The sequence below is a fragment of the Equus przewalskii genome, chromosome 2 (genome assembly GCF_037783145.1).
Source record: "Equus przewalskii isolate Varuska chromosome 2, EquPr2, whole genome shotgun sequence".
Classification (NCBI taxonomy): Eukaryota; Metazoa; Chordata; class Mammalia; order Perissodactyla; family Equidae; genus Equus; species Equus przewalskii.
This window is the reverse complement of record NC_091832.1, coordinates 7057994-7077221: the sequence shown is the minus strand read 5'-3', so window position 1 is coordinate 7077221 and position 19228 is coordinate 7057994. Positions and strand designations below refer to the sequence as shown.

Sequence of the window (19228 nt, the reverse complement as noted above, 5' to 3'; positions counted from 1 at the left end):
GGGCATGAACACATGAAAAAGATTTTCGCACTTTATGCCCACTCCTGTATGTTCATATGTTTGTCTCCACTCATACCTTCTTGCATCCATTGTATAGTCTTTTTCCTTAAAGGCCTCTGACCAGTTAGTCCATTTGCCATTGCTCGTGAGTCTGTATATATTCTCACCTCAGGCTGCTTTTCTTTATACACTAAATTCATGGCCAGGTGCATCACTTGAAATTCCATCATTAGGAAGATTTTCCCTGTCCACTGTCAAGATCACCCCTAAGTGTGGGTATATGAAGCTGTTGTTTTTTTTTTTTTCAGCTTGCATTCACATGCTGAGCTGACCTATTTGTAAGCCAAGCTTTGGCTTTTATCTCCTCCTTAAGTTGGTCATATAGGATCCCCCCAACAGCTGTAGATGTGAGCTGAGGAAAGGGTGCTGTGTCAGGGAAGTCTTGGCTGCCTATTTATGTAGCTAACTTGTGCCCTTTGGTTCTGCTTGGGTTTGATTTTTGATGCACCATTTCCATCTCGTAATGGATTGTTGCTGAGCTCGCTTGACTTTATGACTTGGAGAGTCCTATTGAAGCCAGCTCATTATGGACACTTCTGGGCATATGGTGCCCAGTGGTCAAGCGTTCTCTTACCAGAGCCCAGTGGCAGACTTGGAGCTGTTTTTCTTTTGTTATTTTTTTTCTTTCAGATTGGCACCTGAGGTGACATCTGTTGCCAATCTTTTTTTTTTTTTGGTCTTTTTCTTCTTCTCCCCAAAGCCTCCCAGTACGTAGTTGTATATTCTAGAGGTAGGTCCTTTTGGTTGTGCTATGTGGAACGCCACCTTAGCATGGCTTGACGAGTGGTGCCATGTCCTTGCCCAGGATCCAAACTGGTGAAACCCGGGACCACTGAAGTGGAGCATGCAAACCCAACCACTGGGGCGCAGGGCCAGCCCCAGGAGCTGTTTTTCTAATAGCATGACTTTCCTGTAGAACTCCAGGGGCCTGGATTGTGGTTTTCCCACTGCGACTTGTTATAAACTTTATACTGCATCTTTATACCTCCAACAGCATAGGGACTGCTTGCACTACAACCTGGACCTGCTGCACTGTTGTTTCCCTCGCTCAAAGCTGGCAGCCTTTCATATCACTCAGGACATGGGCCACAGCAGTATTCTTGTGCATAGAATGTGTTGCCTCTAGAATCTGAAGAAGCCTACCAGATGTCGTGCTTTTTTTTATTAACTGGGGGTTGCAAGATGCAGCAATCTTGTCTTTTTGTTTTGGAGGGGTTGTGTTAGCATGACCCTGACCACTAGACTCCTAAAACTTCACTGAAAGTTGATTTCCAAATATTGAAAAGGCAGATTTCCAAATATTTGTAGAGTTTTTCTTCTACCCTTTGGAGCACGTGTCTTATCATGTCCTTCAGCATTCTAGCCATCTCTTGCTCGTCTTACACAATCAACATGATGTCATTGATTTAATGGACCAATGTGCTGTTCTGAGTCCAGATCTCTTCAGACTATTTTATGACAGAGTAGGAGAATTAATATAGCCCTGAGGTAAAACTGTGAATGTATACTACTTTTTATTCCATGTCAAAGGAACTGTTTCTGATTGGGATAGAAGAGAACTCATTTGCCAAATCGATGGCTGCGTGCCATATACCTGAGGCTGCATTTATCTGCTGTAGCAAACATGCTATCTAGAATGGCAGCTGTGGTCGTGGCTACTACTTGGTTGTGCTTGTGATAGGCTCTAATAATTCTCCAGGATCCAGCTGGTTTTTGCAGAGGCCAGACTGGTGAATTAAGCAAACGTATGAAAGGGACTACTCATCCTGCATGCTTTTTTTTTTGGTGAGGAAGATTCACCCTAAGCTAACATCCGTTCCCAATCTTCCTCTTTTTTTTTTGCTTGAAGAAGATTAGCCCTGAGCTAACATCTGTACCAGTCTTCCTCTATTTTATATGTGGGATGCTTCCACAGCATGGCTGATGAGTGGAGTATGTACGCGCCCAGTGAACCTGGGCGGCAGAAGCAGAGCGCATGGAACTTTAACCACTTGGCCACCAGGCTGGCCCAAACCACCTACATGTTTGAAGTTGTTAAGGGTAGCTCTCTCTCTGCCATTCCTCTTACCTCTACCCACTACACAATACTGCTTTTGATTTACTATTTTGGCCAAGGCGTGGGCAGACATTTTCAGGTTTCACTTGGCCTTTTCCCCTATGATAGTTCTTATTCCCAAGGACCCAGGGTCGTGTTTAACCCAACTAGCAAGTATGCCAATCCCATTTTTATATCCAGGGCCTGGGAAAATGACTGCTGATTGGGTCTGTGGACTAGTGGACCGATTGTAAGCTAGACTTTGGCCAGGACTGCATTTATTGCTTAGTTCCTTATTCCTTCACCTATAATAGGGCCATAATGATGTTCCAGGTCTCCAGATATCAATATCAACTCAGATTCTGTGACCAATAGTTCTTCAGATGTCTGGGTATTTTCCTTTCCCCACTATATAGTCACCTGAGTAAATAGCCATAGATCTCTTTGCAGAGGGACTTAGCCATCTCCTTAAGTCAGTGGATCTGATCTGAAAACTGACTCCGGTCCAGAAATTAGGCAAGGGATAGTAGCTTTTTATTGAAGCAACCACTCTTAGCCTTGTGCTTATCCGTTCTTGCCTTGTTTTGATTGTATCTATTAAGCAGCACTGTTGTTGATTGCCTACCTATTTTGCTCTAATGACACCGTGTTCTGTTAACTGTCGCCATTGCTCCTTGTGGGTCAAGCTTTATTGGCTCTCTCCCACCTTGCCAGTCGTGATGCTAACTGTGGTCCACTAGCTTCTGGTTTTAAGTGCCACCACTTGGTTGCTGTTGCTTCATAGCACCATCATCCTTATTGCTATCAATGAGCCAAATTCTGTGATAGTCTCTACTTTAGAGGAGAGCCACCACTTCTTACTGATGCTAGTGCCCCTCTCACCAGTGTGTTCCTGATGGCCTTGGTGAATGGTGTGTCTTATGGACTTTTTTTTTTTTTTAAAGATTGACACCTGGGCTAACAACTATTGCCAATCTTCTTCCTTTTTTTTTTTTCTGCTTTATCTTCCCCAACCCCCCCGTACATAGTTGTATATCTTAGTTGCAGGTCCTTCTAGTTGTGAGCCTTATGGACTTTCTTATGGAACATAATTCTCTTGTGGATCTTGTGACCTCACATAATATGTCCATTCTAGCATACCCACTATCCTGAGCCTTTTAATCCCATTCTCCACTCTCTGCCATGTCAGTTCAGGCATTTCAGCTTGACTCACTGTGGGCCATTTTTTTCTAGGCTTCTGTGAGTCATCCTAGCAGTGAGTTTATACCAAACCCTAGGTCCTTGTCACAGTGGTAATCCCCATATCCTGAGACAGTAGCCTTCCTCACCCCCAGTCTAACTTTACCTTATTCAGTCTAGTGTTTTGGCTTCCTTTATGAAGTATTCTCAAAATCCAGGACCATCAGTATTCCCCTGATCCTACTGGTGTATGCTAGTTAATTTTTGCAGCAACTTTGGGCTTTGGTCTCTTTTCTCCCTTATCAAGCCCAAGATGTCCTTAGCAGGGTTAACAGCTATTATCATGGTAATCAGTAGTGGAGGTGGGGAACAGATGCTGAGAGGAGCCCTTGTTACCTCGCAGGTGAGAGGGCCTCTGAAGTGTGTTCCTGTACAGTGGGAAGTGCTAACGTCATCCCTGCAGGCTTTGAGGGTTCAGAGGAATCTGAAGAATCAAAATCTTCAGGGTAACCATCTTAGATGTCCCTGTCCCATCTCTCAGGCTTCCGTGTTTTCCACAGCAGGACCCTGACCTTGGCATAACAAACTTGCTCCTACTGAGCATTCAGTCATCTTTGAAGCAGTGCAGTCCTTAACTGTCCTGAGTTTGGTCTTCATCTTTTCCTGCTTTCCTACCATAAGTGATACAGACCTTTCTGTGAGCTACCAGAGAGCACCCTGGCTTTCATGCTGAGTTTCCAGTTGTTCATTAGCTGCCCTCTCTAGGGAGTCAGCGCAGCCTAACAGCCAGCTTGTTCATTGTTCTTAGGTGCGTTGTTCCCCTCAAACTTTTCAAACTTGGAATTATTATACCAGTCAGAGTGTTCCTCTTTGGGAACATTCTCCCAAGAAAGTTTTAGCACTTTTCTCAAGAAAGTTTTAACATTTGGGCCACTGGCTTGTGCCAGGGACTGTCCGTGCCTCACACATCGCCCAGGATGAGATCCTCATTGCCAGTAGGACAGTAAGTGATCTAGTTTTCAAACTCCATTCTTTCCTTCCTCTTTCCCAGTCCATTTTGAGTACCAACTGTGCCAATTTGAGTTCTTCTGGAAGCAGATGCCCAGACAGAGTTAGGAATACAAGAGGTATATGGGACCAGGGGTAGACTCCTACGAAAAGAAAGGGGGAGGAAACAGAATTGGCAGAGAGAGCCTCAGAGTGTAGTTCAGATCTGAGTCTCAGACCCAATGAAGACTCTGGAGCAAAAATTCCTCATTAGAGAGTCCTGCATTTGACAGAAATGGTTGAGCCTTAGTGCCATGCTGTGATCACTCATTGGCGGGCATTGCCCAGGAAGAGAGTGGTCTCAGCTTGAGTCCTGAAGGGACTGTAGCTGAGGCTGTCAGCTAACTGCATGTTGAACAGCAAGTTCTTTCTTGAAGGGAGATACAAGCGACGTACCTCCGTGACTGTCCACATATGTGCTAAGGAAATGTTAGGTATTAGTGTTATAATTATCTTCTGATTAAATTTTTCTAACTTACTTTTATCATTTATAAGTAAAAACTTCTAGACATCTTTCTTAATTATTTTTCTCTTAGATATGTTTTTGTTTGTCAAGATGTGACATGGCTTGTGATTGGAACTGAAACTAAAGACAGTATTTCGAATGTGGTCCACACACAGTAGGTACTCAGTGAATGTGGGCTGAGATGAACTGTGCTGTTGCTCAGTACAGCCTGGAATGAGTAATCCCCCTTCGCAAACCCCTCCATTTTAGACATTTCTAATTGTGCAGCCTGAGATTATGTTAGCTTGTGTCCTGATGGCTTTTTTCTATAACAGATAATTCAATAGTTTGGGTCTTTTTGAGCATGAATGTAGAACTATATATCTCTATAAAGCGTCATGTTAGATAGATTTAGTTCATTATTCTAATTTGATTAGATCTTTTGAATACTGATTCTTTGGTCTAGCAGATCCAGCTGTCACACTTTTCTTCATATCATGTTACAGATTTCATCATTGTGCCATGAATGACCACATCCAAATCATTAATAAAAATATTGAACAGGAAAAGACCAAGAATCAAGCCCTAGGCCATGCCATTGAGGTGTGCCTTCAGATGGATAGGTATTTATGGTCAACATTATTCAGCCTGTTAGGAATTCATTACCATATTGATGTATAACCCAAATTTTGACATTTGTCCATTAAAAGATGAGAGACTGTCAAATGGATACCTTGCAGAAATCTAGCAGACCAAGGCTAAGCCCTCAGGCAAAAAAGGAAATGAAGTGGATCTGTTTGGCTACAGATGATCACCACTTTCCTTTCAAAGTAAGTGCTTACTTTTGACTTTTATCTGCCAGAAATCAGCTGGGTGACCTTGGGAAGGTTACTTGGCCTTTCAGGACTTGAGATTCCTTGCTAGCAAAATGATATGATTGGCAAGTTCATAGAGACAGAAAGTAGAACAGTGGTTACCAGGGGCTGAGGGGAAGAGGGAGGTAGTGTTTAATGGATACAGATCTCATTTTGGGAAGATGGAAAAGTCCTGGAGATGGATGAAGATGATGGTTGCAAAACGATGTGAGTATACTTAGTGCCACTGAACTGTACACTTAAAAATCGTCAGAATGGTAAATTTTTGTATTACCAATATTTTACCATGTTAAAAAAAAAGGAATCCAAAAAATAAAAGAATAGGCCAATATTGAACAATAATAACAACAATGTTAAGGAGCTATTGACCTCCTCTTGTTTTTTGTTAGGAGCTTCTGGCATCCTGTTGTTTTTAATTATATACATATAATAAAAAATCCATATCAAGCTTAATGGTGAAACACTGAAACAATTCTCATTAAAGTCAGAAAGAAAATGTCCATTGTCATCGCTTTTGGAGGAACTAGCAATGTAATTAGACAAGAGAAAGAAATAAAAGACATCATTGGGGGAAAAAAAGACAAGCAACTTGATGGAGGGGCCCTGTTGATCTCCTTTGATTCTGCTTTAGAGTAATAAAAGTCCCGCTGGAAAGATTATGGGAGCCCTGAACAGTCTGCTCAGGAGGGTGTTGTGTGTGTGCCTGTGTGAATACATATGTGTGCATGTGTGGGAGGAAACAGAGTAAATCAGTTGAAACCTGGAAAAAAATATGATTGAGTTAGATCAGTGGGTCGACACAATCACTATTGAAAATAAGTAAAGGAGAGACACAGAACGAGTACATAACGAGTTCATGGGGTGCGTGTATCTGCAGTGATCTTCTGGCCACTAACCAGTCAGAGCACTTACTGCTGTATGTGCTACTATTGGGATTCTGCTGCTAATAGGACCGCATTGGTCTAGAAGCCTGTGGATTCCTCCAACAGAAAAGCTTAATATTTCAGGTTCAGTTCAGTTGTTAGTACTCAGCATAGTTCCTAGAATAACAGGATGGTTGAGATTATAAGAAGAATCAGTGAAGAGACAGACATATAAATAAATAATAGTAAATTTAGTTGTCTTCTAGGCTATGCTATCGATTATTGGAGGTTTGGAAGCATATCTTATATTTTCCCTATTTCCTCTCCTTTGAATCCCCTTCTACTCATGCTCTCTCTCTCTCTTTTTTAAATATGGTTTCTTTTTTTTTTTTTTGAAAGATTTTACTTTTCCTTTTTCTCCCCAAAGCCCCCTGGTACATAGTTGTGTATTTTTAATTGTGGATCCTTCTAGTTGTGGCATGTGGGATGCCGCCTCAGCATGGCCTGATGAGCGGTGCCATGTCCTCACCCAGGATCCGAACCAGCAAAACCCCGGGCCGCTGAAGCAGAGCGTGGAAACTTAACCACTTGGCCACGGGCTGGCCTCTCATGCTCTCTTTTTAACTCCCTCTTTTATTTGAAGTAAAGATTATGTCTCACGGAAAAAGTGACTAATTGAGTTTGCATATCAAACTATGGTGCAGGCACTTTCTTGAGACAACCATCACACTTTGATATGCAGCAGAAGTGCCTTATTCATACTTCCCATTTTGTCACACAGAATATTAAAAAGACATTTACTCAAGAATTGAGACTTAACAAAATTAATAATTTTCATTGCTTCATCAATCAAGTGAAACTGGCTTTTTTTTTTTTTTTTTAACTGAGTGCATGGCGGTGAAGATTATGACTACTAGTACAATTTGGTGTTGCTGCCTTGCTTTGTGCTAAGGTGCAAGCACTTCTATCCACCATTGCTTTTGCAGTGTGCTAATGTGTCCATCAATGCACATGTCAACACAGTGAAAAAAGTATACTAAGATGTTGTGTCTTGGTGTTTTTATGAAAATAGTTTTTGAAATTGAGATATAATTGACATAACATTATATTAGTTTTGGGTGTATAACATAATGATTTGATACATGTGTGCAAATAGTTTTGGCCTTATATATTTCCTGGAAGAGTTTTGGAGATCTCCAGGAGTCTGTGGACCACCCTTTGAGAACCACTTGGAGTAGTCTGAACTCATCCCATTTTGTGCTTGGATGCTTTCAAGCAGCCTGACTTTACTTCAGATTACCTAGGTTGTTTTTAAACTTCCATAAATTCAACAACCTGGTTAGATAAAAACTCCTCGTGTTTAACTGACTTCATCATTAAAAAATGTTGTAATAATATAGAGCTTAATTTGCATGGTTCCTTGTTTTTAGTCTGAATACTGCTTGCTCATATGTATTGATACTACTCTGATGAGTTGGAAAAAAAATAGTTTTAAGCTTTGCATTTCATACTTCCTTACTCTGAATAAATCTCTTAAAGTATAGCAGTTGATATTTTGACATTTAAATCCTGTGAGATTCTTGCAACAAAAATCTTTCTTTCTTTAATTCCTTTGAGCAAAGACAAATACATTTAGCATTAGTGGAATATTCTCAGCAGACTCTTGAAAGCAATTAGAAGTTTAGTTGCAGTCTGCTATTATGTGCGTTTTGTCATATCATACCGTAGTTTATGTGTGAAATTTGGGGCTGCCTTAGAAGAGAGGTGGGACTGCTTTCATTTAGTGCCTTCCTTGTTTAAGGAAACTATTAGTAAAATCTCTCCTAAGGGAAATTTGAAAATAGAAACAAATTAAGTTTGTGTTACAGATTAGATTCCTTAATAGCAAATTCTTAATGGATTATCAAGATTCTTTTAGTATATTGAAATTTTATTGTATTGATTTTTGCTGGAAATAATTGACATTTGGCCATCCTTAATCTGATCCCACCATACATTCTTTCTGCTCATCTACTACTCTTCCTCTTATTGAATCTGTTCTTTGTCCTTGCAGTTCCCTCTGCTTGGAACTCTTTTCCCCTAGTTATTTGTAGAGTTGCTTCCTGACATTCAGGTCTTGACATAACTGTCACCTTCTCAGTGATACTTTCTCTGGCTGTCCTATCTAAAATTGTAACTTCCAATTGTTGCCTTTCTTTTCTTCTTTTTAAGGAAGATTAGCCCTGAGCTAACATCTACTGCCAATCCTCCTCTTTTTGCTGAGGAAGACTGGCCCTGAGCTAACATCTGTGCCCATCTTCCTCTACTTTATATGTGGGACGCCTGCCACAGCATGGCATGCCATGTGGTGCCATGTCCACACCAGAGATCTGAATCCGCGAACCCTGGGCCGCTGAAGCGGAAAGTGGACACTTAACCGCTGCGCCACCGGGCCGGCCCCTGCTTTTCTTTCTTATTTTTCTCCTTAGCATGTATCATCTAGCATACCACATATTTTACATGTTTATGTTGTTTTTTATTCATTTCTACCCATTAGAATGTAAGCTCCACGAGAGCCAGGCTTTTGCCTCTTTACTTGCTACTTTAGCTCCAGTGCTTAGACTTGTGCCGAGAACACAGCAGGGGCTCAAATATTGGTTAAACAAATATTTATATCATGTAAATATGAATGGTGTGGAGATTTTTATTGCAATTATGTTTGTTGTAATGAGATTTGACCAAAAAGCTCGCTGTTATGAAGTCTTTGTATCCTAGCTCCCTGTTCTTTTATTCTCTATTTGATCTTGACCTAAAGTAAGCTCAAATATATATTCATTGAATGGATTTGTCAATCAGGAAAGCTCAGTTTTTTTTTTCAGAAACATTTTTGTTATATAATGTAGCAATTGTATACATTGAAACAGCCTAGGATTAGTTTTGATTTTTACTTAAGAAAAAAAAATACTTGTTTTCTCTTTTTTTCTAATTCTACCGAATCTTCTCTCTCTTTTAATACTCATTTCAAAGCTTTTCCATGAAGCCTTCTCAGATTATTCTAAGCTGTAATGATTTTTGTTTCCTCTGAGTTTTTATAACATATTAATATTTGTACATGTTACATTTTAATATCATGTAATTTTTCTGAATTCTGACTTGTGTTTTGTATTGTTACCTAACTTTTCATAAATCTATATCTTCCTAATCCACCACTACATATCAATAAGCTTTTTGAGAAAGGAAAAATTGTATTTCTTAGTGTGCCCAGTAAAGTACTTTACATTCATTCGTTTGTTCATTTAATAACAGTCATTGACACATTTACTCAGGCAAGATGGTGCTTAAGTGCTGGAGATAGAAAGAGGAATAAGGCGTCCTTGCCCTCAAGGAGTTAAAGGGCTAGTTGGCAAGGCACATATGGACATAAGTAAATGCACAAGATTCAGTGAGGATAATCAGTTCCACCAAGGCTTTACCAAAGAGGTGATGCTTGTCTTCAGTATTGAAAAATTAGTAGGAGTTCACCAGGAGGATACAAAAGAGTGGGACATTTTAAGCAAAGGTAAGCCTGGGCACAAACATGTAGAAGTATGTGGAACAACGTATCTTATTTGGGGAACTGCAAATAGTATGGTATGGCAGTTTTGTAGGTTGAAAAGGAGTGAGGGCAGGAGGTGAGGTGGAGATCTAGGCATGGAGCCAGATGATGAAAAGCTTCATATACTATTTAAAGGAGTTAGATTTTTTTCCTTTTTGGGGTGAGGAGGATTGGCCCTGAGCCAACATCTGTTACCAATCTTCCTCTTTTTTTTTTTTCCTTGAGGAAGATAAGCTTGAGCTAGCATCTGTACCATTCCTCCTCTACTTTGTTTGTGGGATGCCTCCACAGCATGGCTGATAAATCGAGTAGGTCTGCACCCAGAATCTGAACCTGTGAACATGGGCTGCTGAAGCATTGTGCGTGGAACTTTAACCACTCAGCCACGGGGCTGGCCCCTAGATTTTCTTTTTTTAGGTAGGGCTTGGGGAACCAATGAAGAGTTAAAAATAGTTGACTAATTGGTCATATTTGAGCTTTTAGAACAATTATTTTAGTGTCACTGTAGCAGATGGGTTGGAGGAAGGCCAGACTGAGTACAGGTACATCACTTGGAAAACTGCTGAAGAAATCTAAGCCAGAGATCATGGTATGAATTAGGGTAATAACGTCTGGGATAAAGAAGAAATATGGATGCAAGAGATATTTAAGAGTTAGAATTGTTAGGATTGATTGGACGTTGTTGATGAGGAGAATGGTTCCTAGATATCTGGCCTTGTATTGTTGAATGTATGGTGAAACCTTTACTTAGGAGAGGGAATGCAGGAGATATAATAGGTTTTAGGGAGAAGGAGTTAAAGCTACGAGAGTGGATGAAACCATCCAGTGAGAAGAAGTAGAATGAAGAGAGAAGAGGTCTGAAAACATGACTGGATAAAAATCGTATTTAAGAGATGTACAGGGAGAAAGCCCACAAAAGGAGACAGAAGAGGAAAATAAGTAAAAAGTATCAAGTTTTGTAGAAGAAAGGGAAGAGAGTTTTAAAAACGAGTGGTCAGCTGTGTTGGTTATTATCAATAGGCTGAGATGAAGATTAAAAGTGTCTATTGGACATGGCAGTTAGGACGTCATTGATGAACTTCACTAGAGCAATTTGAGTGGATTGGAGATGAAAGAGTGGATCAGTAAATCTTTTTTTTTTTTTTTTTTTTTTTTAAAGAACTTCGGGGTGCTGGCCTCGTGGCATAGTGGTTAAGTTTGTGCATTCCGCTTTGGCGGCCCAGGGATTGTGCGTTTGGATCCTGGGCACAGACCTACTCCATTCATCAGCCATGCTGTGGAGGTGGCCCACATATAAAGTAGTAGAGGAATGGTACAGATGTTAACTCAGGGCTAATCTTCCTCAAGCAGAAAAAAAAAAAAGAAGATTGGTAATGGATGTTAGCTCAGGGCCAATCTTCCTCACCAAAACAAAACAAAAATTGGCTGTGAAAGGAAGGTGAAAAGGCAGTAACTAGAAGGGAATGTAGAGTCGAAGGAGAAGTTTTAATGTTTGTAATTAAAAGATTAAAAGGTATCTGAAGATATTTATAGACCACAAGAGGGAGAAGTTGAAAAGAGAAAGCATAGGCACTCAGTGTATGTTGAAATGTAGACTAGTTTCAAAATTAATTGACGTATATATTGGGAGATAAATTAATCTCCAGTTGGCTAGACTAATTATGAATGTTTGGGATATATTTTTGTTGTAATTTATTGGAACAGCAACCGTCAACAAATAGAACACTGAAAGTCAATTTTAGAAATTGTATTTAGAGATTTTCTAGACTAGTCCCTTCATTGGATAGATAGGTGAATTGAAACCTAGGTTGATACTTTTGTTTTTTAAGTTATTAATTTTATTTTTCTAAAATTATTTAAATTAGAAGCTTATATACTTGAATTTCCTTTTTCAGGACCAGTCTTTTGTTACACATATGCTTGTGTAGATAAAATACATTCATTTCTAAAGATATTCTAATTACATATATAACTTTTAAAAATAATAACAAGAGACCAGTTTAGACAAGTCAACAAGAGAATCTTAAAAATAATGACTTCTGTAGCAGACTCATTCCTGAGATTCCACATTCACTTCAGATATCTCTTTTGATCGTTCTTACTTTCTCTCAGCTGAATTAAATGCTGCATCTCTGAGCACCCATCTGTCATGGATTATATTGCATTGTTGGCCTCTCCCCCCATGGGGCTGGAAGTTTCTTACTTTCAGAGTTCTTAGCACAGGTCTTGAGCATACATAGTAGATGATCAGTAAATATATGCTTGAGTAGATATGTGCTTGGATGAATTCATAGATTGGACAAAAAGATAGGCTTTCCTTCTGTTCGGGCGTAAATTTACCAGTGTCTTACGGAAAGAAACTTATTATACCTACAAATGTAACACTCTTACTCTGGATGAGTTTCAACAGTCTTTGAATTGATAAGCTTTATTTTCAGTATTTAGTACACGTGTAGTCCTCCCCCCCTACTTTGAAGCATCATAATCGTTTGTGTTTGTTGAGTTGTTTCCCTCAGCCTCCAAATTTGTTATACTGGATGTTTCAAAGATATAATTGATGTAAACCTACGTCTTCTTTACAGTTATGAGTTATCTTTTATTGTGAAGATTGACCAGAAAATGTGTTTGAGTTTTTCGAAATTTCAAAATTCCTTTATTGTTAGGAGCTTTCCCTCTTTTATTGTTATTCTTTCAGCTCTGTCTTCAGTACAATCTATGAGAGTTTTTCTTTTTATAAAAATAATTTCTTTTCTCCTTTATCTCCCCAAATCCCCCCGGTACACAGCTGTACATCTTAGTTGCAGGTCCCTCCAGTTGTGGCGTGTGGGACGCTGCCTCAGCGTGGCCCGACGAGAAGTGCCGTGTCTGTGCCCAGGATCTGAACCAGCGAAACCCTGGGCCACTGCAGTGGAGCACGCGAACCCAACCACTCGGCCATGGGGCTGGAACCTATAAAAATAAGTTTTAAAAGACAGTTAAAGTAGGGGTGGAGTGGGGCTTCAGACAGGACATCATGGAGTTTTATAAACTCGTGCAACTGTCACATAATTTGATGGTTTTTTTGTGTGTGAGAGAGGAAGGTTGGCTCTGAGCTAACATCTATTGCCAGTCTTCCTCTTTTTGCTTGTTCCTGAGCTAACGTCTGTGGCAGTCTCTCCCTATTTTATAATTGTGGGATGCCACCACAGCATGGATTGATGAGTTGTATGTAGTCCATGCCTGGGATCGGAACCTGTGGACCCGGTCTGCTGAAGTGGAGCCTGCGAACTTAACCACTGTGCCACGGGGCCAGCCCCAATTTGGCACAGTTTCTAGGGAACTCTATCTTTCTAAGTGGCAACTTTAAGTTATTTCATGGTTCTGTCCTTTTGGGGTTTTTTAAATGACAAGTATGGATGCCTCCCTAGCCTGGTGTTTTTATTATAGTTTGTTTAGAGGGGTGTTGGCGAAAGTGTTACTTTTGCTCAAATATTATTTGTACTATTTAAAATATTAAACAGGTCAATGTGACATTTTTGTTACTACTTAAAAAGCTTTAAGACAAATTATTTTTATTTATTTATTTATTTTAAAGATTGGCACCTGAGCTAACAACTGTTGCCAATCTTCTTTTTTTGTGTGTGCTTTTTCTCCCCAAAACCCCCTAGTACATAGTTATATATTTTAGTTGTGGGTCCTTCTAGTTATGCATGTGGGACGCTGCCTCAGCATGGCCTGATGAGTAGTGCTAGGTCTGTGCCCAGGATCCGAACTGGTGAAACCCTGGGCTGCTGAAGCAGAGCGCCCGAGCTTAACCATTACTTGGCCACGGAACCGGCCCCTAAGGCAAATTATTTTAAAGTCAGCCTTTTCAGGTGTTTGGTTTTTTTTTTGTCCTGCACAAAAACAAATTCTTTCTTGACTGTCCAGGAAGATTATCACTGATAACGATCCTTTTGATTTAAAGAACTGCTAATGTTCAGTAGAAAAGAATTGATAAAAAGATTTGCAAATCCAGTAACATACTGTTTTTTGTTGTTTGGGATTGGAATCTGTAGATCTGTTTCCCCAGTACCACGTGCTCACCTCTGTCCCAGGTTTATCCTCTTCTTAAGACGTATTCGATATTTTAATCATCTACTTGTTCAGCTTTTTCATTTAGGAGGAGGTAATAATTGCACCTTACAGAGTGCTTTCTGCCTTGATTTTCATAGCAGTTGATTAGAGATTTAGGGCAGGTATTTTTATTTTCCCCATTTAGAAGGAGAAATAAACAGGTAAAAAGAAGTTAAACTACTTTTGTAAGGTCGCACCATGCTGAAAGAGTGTAAATTCACTTGGAAAGCTTTTTTGTTTGTTTGCTTGTTTGTTTTGTTTTGTTTTTGAGGAAGATTAGCCCTGAACTAACATCTGCCGCCAGTCCTCCTCTGTTTGCTGAGGAAGACTGGCCCTGAACTAACATCTGTGCCCATCTTCCTCTACTTTATGTGTGGGACGCCTGCCACAGCATGGCTTGCCAAGCAGTGCATAGGTCCACACCCGGGATCTGACTGGTGAACCCTAGGCTGCCAAAGTGGAACGTGTGAACTTAACTGCTTTGCCACTGGGCTGGCCCCTGGAAAGCTTTTTCTGACAAAATTATCAACGCTTATTGTAGGTGCTTTCATGAAATTACAAGCTTGGGAAATGTTGTTCAGGAATGTCTAAAATTCTGTTGCTTAGCTTCGCTAAGCAATTATAGAGTGTTAGTTCCAAATTAACAAACCAAACAAATAAAATATGCTATTTATTGAGTTGGAAATTTTAATATAGAGCTTTGTGCTTTGCTAAACACTTTAAAATCCTATGTTAAAAATAAAATTGCTTAGTTTTTTCAGTAGTTATTGTAGTTGGCATTTAATGAATGTTTTGAAGAGTATGATTTCATTGAAAATAATAGTTTTGTAGCCCTTAAAATGAATTTGTTGTGAGATGACTGTTGCTAAATTTTAAATTTTATATTTGAAGATCCGTTAGAATGTTCTATGCTATATGGTAGATTGATGAATATGGCTGAGTATGCATGTTAGGGTCAGGCAGATTAGAAATAATAGTTATTTTTAGTTTTAGTTTATTAAGTAGCTTTATTGAGATACAATGTACTTTTCATAAAATTCATCTTTTTAAAATGTACAACTCAGTGATTTTTAGTATATTCACAGAGTTGTACAACTATCACCACTATCTAACTTTAGAACAATTTCATCACCCCAAAAAGAAACCCTGTTCCTATTTGCAGCCACACCCTGTTTCTCCTCATCACCCTTCCTCAGCCCCTGGCAACCACTAATCTGTTTTCTGTCTTTATGGATTTGTCTGTTCTTGGACATCTCATATAAATGGCATCTGGCTTCTTTCACTTAGCAAAATATTTTCAAGGTTCATCCATGTTCTACCATGTATCAGTATGTGCACATTTCTTTTTATTACTGAATAATACTCCATTGTGTATACTACATTTTATTTATCCATTCATCAGTTAATGGACATTTGGGTTGTTTCCACTTTTTGGTTATTGTGAATAATTCTGCGAACATTTGTGTACAAATTTTTGTGTAGACATATTCTCTTGGGTGTTTACCTAGGAGAGAAATTACTGAATCAAATTGATATCTCTATGTTCACCTTTTTGAAGAACTACGAAGCTGTTTTACAAAGCAGCTGCACCATTTTACCTTCCCATCAGCAGCGTGTGAGGGTTCTGATTTCATCACATCCTCACCAACAGTTGCTATTGTTTGTCTTTTTGATTCTAGCTATCCTAGTGGTTGTGAAGTGATATCTCATCGTGGTTTGGATTTACGTTTCCCTAGTGACTAATGATATTGAGCATCTTTTCATGTGCTTATTGACCGTTTGCATATCTACTTTGGAGAAATGTCTTTTCAAATCCTTTGCTTGTTTTTTAATTGGGTTGTCTGTTGTTAAGTTGTAAGAGTTTTAAAAAATATATTGTGTATGTCTTTTTGTAGTCTATAAGTCTCTTATCAGATATGATTTGCAAATATTTTTTCCCATTTTGTGGGTTGTCTTTTCACTTTCATGATGGTATCCTTTGAAGCACAAAAGTTTTAAATTTTGGTGAAGATTAATCAATCTAGTTTTTTCTTTCATCGCTTGTTCTTTTGGTGTATATCTAAGAAATCATTGCTTAATCCAAGTTCACAAAGATTTGCTCTTGTAAGAGTTTTAGCTCTTACATTTAGATTTAGGGTTTGTCAGAGATAGATAGCATTTATCAGGTTGAGGAAGTTCCCTTATGTACCTAGTTTGCTGGGTGTTTTCATCATGAAAGGGTATTGGATTTTGTCAAATACTCTATTTGTTGAATGTGCCTATTGAGAAGATCATGTAGTTTTTGTTTTTTTTATTAATATAGTGTATTATGTTGATTAATTTTTCATATATTAAGCCAATCCTGAATGTGTGGAATAAATCTCATTTGTTCATGGTGTATAATCATTTTTATGTGTTGCTGGATTTGGTTTGCTAGTATTTTGTTGAGGATTTTTCATGTATATTCATAAGGGATATGGGTCCATAGTTTTGTTTTCTTAGGATGTCTTAATGTGATTTGGTATCAGGGTAATACTGGCCTCACAAAAGAATTGGAAAGTGTTCTTGTTTTTCACTTTTTTGGATGAGTTTGTAAAAGATTGGTATTAGTTTGCTTTTTAAATATTTGGTAGAAGTCACCAGTGAAACCAGCTGGGCTTGGATGGGAAATTTTAAAGTTTAATTTGTGGGAGGTTCTCAAATTAATAATTGAATCTCTTATTTATAGGTCTGCTCAGAATCTCTATTTCTTTTTGAGTAAGTTTTGATAGTTTGTTTCTAAGAATTTGTTAATTTCATCTAGACTGTCTAATTTGTTGGTGTCCAATTGTTCATAGTATTCTCTTGTAATCTTTTTTATTTTTGTAAGGTCAGTAGTCATGTCCCCACTTTCATTTCTGATTTTACTAATTTGAGTCTTCTCTCTTTTTCTTGATCAGTCTAGCTAAAGGTTTGTCAATTTTGGTAATCTTTTCAAAGAACAAACTTTTGATTTTGTTGATTTTCTCTATTTTTTTCTGTTTTCATTCTAATCTTTATTATTTCCTTCCTTCTACTTGCTTTGGGTTTAGTTTGCTCCTCTTTTTCTGTTTCTTAGGGTAAACAGTTAGGTTATTTGAAATTTTAGATTTTTTTAGTAATGTAGATGTTTATAACTATAAATTTCCCTCTAAGCATTGCTTTCACTGCATCCTGTAACTTTTGGTATGTTGTGTTTGCATTCTTATTTGTCTCAAAGTATTTTCTAATTTTCCTTGTGACTTGTTATTTGACTTGTTGGTTATTTAGTGTGTTGTTTAATTTCCACATTATTTTTGAATTTTTCAAATTTCTTTCTGTTATTGATTTCTAATTCATTCCATCATTGTCAGAAAACAAACTTTGTGTGATTTCAGTCCTTTTAAATTTATTGACGCTTGTTTTATGGCTTAACATGTGGTCTCTCCTGATCCATGGGCACTTGAGAAGAATGTATATCCTGCTGTTGTTGGATGGTGTATTCTGTGGATGTCTGTTAGGTCTAGATGGCTTACATTGTTGCTCACGTTTTCTATTTCCTTGCTAATCTTCTCCCTCATTGTTTTGTGCATAATTGAAAGTGGTATATTGAAGCCTACGGCTGTTATTGTTGAATTATCTATTTCTCACTTCAGTTCTGTCAGTTTTTGCTTCACGTATTTTGGGGCTCTGTTATTAGGTACTCTGGTTTAATTCTGATGCATAGTATGGATTGGATTCTGTGTAGGTGAACACTGTTTTTTCTTTTTCCTGAGGAAGATTTGCCCTGAGCTTACAGTGTGCCAATCTTCCCCTATTTTGCATGTGAGTTGCTGCTACAGCATGGCTGATGAGTGGTGTAGGTCCACGCCTGGGATCTGAATCCACGAACCCAGGGCACTGAAGCGGAGCATGCCACACTTAACCACTAGGCCATGGGGCCATCCTGTGCAAACACTATTGATAACTAAATAAAACATCATTCCCATCTTATATGCTGTGACCAATAAATGGAATTTGTTTTGATATGGCTTTGATGCTTAAATGATTTTGACTAGTGGTAAATTGCTATGTCTGGATTACATAAAAAAGCACTTGTCTCTGAGAAGACTTCATTTCATTGGGGTAGTGGTTCATTGTGTTTATGCACATGTGAGTCAGTGTAGCAGTTTAAACATGGCTGAGATAAAGTATTTAAGTGATGACTTTGCCAACGTATTAATTTTTATTGAGAATAAAGGGCAGATGATAGCATAATGTTCCTTGACTAACCCTAGAATAGTTTGAGTTAGTACCCATTATTATTAAACTATTAACAGTTATCTGCCTTTTGTACAACCAAGTCCTGCACCGTATCTGGCTTAGGAGGAAGAATCAAATAGAGAAGTATCCATTGTATTATATTCTATGGATGTTATTTCGTTTTAAGCCTCATAGTAATCTTTTGACGCAGGTGGTGTTGCTCTCACTTTACAAATGAACAAATTGAAACTCAGAGATTTATTAATTTGACTAAGGTCACTGATGAGTGCTCTTTTCATTTTCTATCACTTTTTTAGTCTTTCATTCAACAAATGCACCAGGCTTTGGAGATGTAGCCGTGACCCAGTCAGACATGATCCTTACTCTCACGAAGTGAATTATCTGCTAGAGTCCTTTTATTGAGTCTTTGAGCCATGTTTCATATAGTAGTGACATATATTTGTAGGATAGTTTATAAAGTATTTCTGCATTGTTATTTAATTTTATAATTCTTTTTTTTTTTGGAGGAAGATTAGCCCTGAGCTAACATCCGTGCCCATCTTCCTCTACTTTATATGTGGGCTGCCTACCACAGCATGGTGTGCCAAGCAGTGCCATGTCCACACCTGGCATCCGAACCCGTGAACCTTGGGCCACCAAAGCTAAACGTGCACACTTAACCGCTGCACCACCAGGCCAGCCCCTAATTTTATAATTCTTATTGCAGTCTTGTGACCCAGGTGGGTTAGATATTATCCCCGTTTGGAAACAGGGAAACTGAGACTTAGGGATATTAAGGTCATGTAGTTAGTAAATGGCTGAGCTAATACTCAAACC

General features: G+C 38.7%; 1 protein-coding gene and 1 pseudogene across 7 annotated transcripts in view; one reads left to right on the top strand and one right to left on the bottom strand.

The window, feature by feature from the left end:
- The window catches only part of ZFYVE9 (zinc finger FYVE-type containing 9), a 192745-nt gene that overhangs the window by 13587 nt on the left and 159930 nt on the right, over positions 1-19228 (top strand). The gene's annotated exons all lie outside the window — the stretch shown is intronic.
- LOC139078946 (collagen alpha-1(I) chain-like) overlaps positions 1-19228 on the bottom strand; it is a 130435-nt pseudogene that overhangs the window by 77322 nt on the left and 33885 nt on the right.